Raw genomic sequence first — 3,229 nt, 5'->3', positions numbered from 1 at the left:
CTATAGGGAGTCAAATTTAATCCCACTTCCTGTCCCATCTGGTCATAGGAGTGGGAGGAAGTGGATGGTGGTCTGTCAGGAGGCTGCCGAGGGGCTCATGTGTGGAAGCCAGGGGATGAGGTAGCTTAGCTGAATCACCCTGGAATTTTGTTTCCACGGGATTTTCTCTCTTCTCTTTCCCCCTCCTGTTTCCTCCCTTACAGTGCAGGGGACATCCTCACCCAGTGGATATTTCCACCTGGAGCAATCTTGAAAGCAGGAACTTGAACCAGAAACTGGAAGATCGTGTCCTGAACTTAACTCTGCCACTAACTTCCAATACAATTTGGGGTTCAATTGTCCCAAATACTTGTAACTGTGGTAATATGGTTATGTGAACAATTATTGCTCCTCCCCCCAATTATTGCTTTTAATTTGAGTCTAGAGATGCAATCGTGAAGGACTGATTCCATGGTCAGAATATTGACATAGGAATCATGGAAAGAAGGTGGGAGGAATACACAGAGTCACTATATACCAAAAATAAAATTTCAACAATCAACTATTTGAGGGGTTAGCATATGACCAAGAACTGATGGTATTGAAGGAAGAAGTCCAGCCACACTGAAAACACTGGTGAAAATCAAGATGCCGGGAATGGATGATACCAACCGAGCTGTTTCAACCAATGGATGCAACACTAAGCGCACTCATTCTTTTATGCCAAGAGCAGTGGAAGAAAGCAGCCTGGTTAACTGCCTGGGAGATGTCCATGTGCGTGCCCACTCCCAAGAAAGATAACCCACCAAAATATGGAAGTTAGAGGACAGTACAATTAGTCTGACACGCAAGCAAAACTTCACTGAAGATCATTTTGAAATGGTTATAGCCGGACATCAGCGGCAAGTGCCGTGCCTTCAAGCTTGTTCAGAAGCGGTCATGGGATGGGGGATTTCGTTGCTGATGTCAGACAGATCTTAACTGAATGTAGAAAAATACGAGAGACATCTAACGGTATTTTATCGACTACACAAACGCAGTCAACTGTGTGGGCCATAACGAATTATGGGCAACACAATGAAGACTCGAAGTCCCAGCACCGTGGACTGTGCTCATGTGGCTGTGTCCTTTCATCGTAGTTTTTCAGTCTGTGTGCTGAGCAAATATGCTGAGAAGACGGGCTGTCTGAGGAAGAACTCAGCATCAGCATTGGGTGGAGACGGATCAACAACCCGCGATATTCTGACGACTCAGCCTTGCTGGCTAAGAGTGAAGTGGACTTAATCCCGAAGAAAAGAAAGGCTACCTAGAGCCTTCAGTGTAGTTTATATCTTAGCATAAAGAAAGCAAAAATTTTTACAACGGGACTGATAAGCAACATCATGATATTGGAGAAAATATTTAAGTTGTCAAGGATTTTTTTTTTAACTCACAATCAACGCTCATGGAAGCAGCAGTCAAGAAACCAAACAAAATACCGCATAGGACACGTCTGCTGCCAAAGACCTCTTTCAAGTGTCAATAAGCAAGCACGTCGGCTTAAGGACTAAGGCGTGCCAAAATAGTTTTCATCGCCTCATCTGCACGTGAGTAAGGAGGACTGAAGAAGAAAGGAAGAGTTGGGTTTCTGGAATTGGCAAAGAGCATCAAACATGCATGGCCTGTCAAAAGACACGAGCAGTCTGTCTCGGAGGGAGTGCAGGCGAGAATGCTCCTTACATGGGTGGATGGTCAGACTTGTGTCACATACTTGGGACACGTTGTTGGGCTGGGTGGGTGGGGGTGGGGAACACGCTCTAGAGCAGGACATCGTGCTTGGTAAGCAGACCGGCAGAGAGAAAGAGAAAGACCTGATCAGAGAGATGGCCACTGGCTGCAACCGTAGTCTCAAATACAGCCGTGACGGCTGTTCTGTTGTAGACGTTGTTGCTCTGAGCGGCACTTGACTGAACTACACTAAGCAGCAACAAATAATGATTCTTCTTTTCCAAGACTGTTGGTCAAAACAACAGGTCACTGCGATCATAGAAGCATCATAACCGTGGACCTACTGGTTCAAGTTGGGGGAGAACTTGGCATAAGCTATAAACCAGTAGACAATACACCTAGGGAATGTGCTTTGTAGCTTACCATGTATTTTCATTGGAATTATCCTATTTCATCCTCACAACAACGCTTTGTTTCAAAGATGAGGCAATGGATTCCGCTGACGTGTATGAATTATGTAACCTTAAAAAAAAGAATTATAAAAAAAAAATAGAATTATGTAACCTCACCTCTCTGTCTTGAGCACTGAGTGAAAGGTGGGTGTGGGCTAGAATCCCAACTCCAATGTGACTTTGGTAAGTTATTTTAGTTACCCATGCCTCAGTTTCCTCATTAGAGAAACAGCAAAGGGTATATTCATCATGGGGTCATTATCACTCACTGCCATTGAGACGTTTCTAACTCAGAGTGACCCTATAGGACAGAGTAGAACTTCCCCTTGGGGTTTCCTAGTCATTAAATCTTTACAGGAGTAGACAGCCTCATCTTTCTCCTGAGGAGCGGCTGGTGTGTTTGAACCACTGGCCTTGTGGTTAGCAGCTCAATGTGTAGTTCACTCACTATGAGATCAGAGCTCCTCACAGGCTCAGAATGAAGACTAAATGATGGAATTCATGAAAGAGCTTGGCACAGAACCTGATGAGAAGTTGGTGCTCAGGTGGTGCACGGCTATCAAAAAGGTTGGCTAATGTCTGGGGTCTTAAAGGCTTGTCTTAAAACAAGCGACCATGTAAGTGAGGCATCAACTAAGTCCACAGGGAAGAAGCACACCAAGTGTGATTCAAGGATTATAAATAGTGAAATCCAAATGTGAAGGATGGAATGGTATCAGAACTTAGATTGTGAACACCTGATTTGCTGAAGGCAATGGATGGCAGTGGAAACCCAAAATCCATTTGCAAGGTCCCCACATGGATTCAGCCTCTGAAGCATTCTCTCTGACCCTAGTTGAGGGTCATGAATAGCCTTGTTATCAGACAAAGAATATTGGAAAGTTGATTATGGCCAATGCAATTAGGTTAAAATATGATAGCAGATCATTTGATCTTCCTTTTGATCCGTTTAAAATTGGTTCTAGTTTTTAATACTTCCTGTTTTTTGCTGGATTGGGTTTTTCCCCCTTTGGCTTATTTTGTTATTATTGTCGGTATTTCTTTCTTTTTTTAAATGCTTTTCAAAATATGAAGTCTGGGGCGGGCGAAGC

Source organism: Echinops telfairi, unplaced genomic scaffold (assembly GCF_000313985.2).
Source record: "Echinops telfairi isolate 266 unplaced genomic scaffold, ASM31398v2 ScPeMD7_1713;HRSCAF=2227, whole genome shotgun sequence".
NCBI classification, from domain to species: Eukaryota; Metazoa; Chordata; class Mammalia; order Afrosoricida; family Tenrecidae; genus Echinops; species Echinops telfairi.
This window is presented reverse-complemented; position numbering follows the sequence as displayed.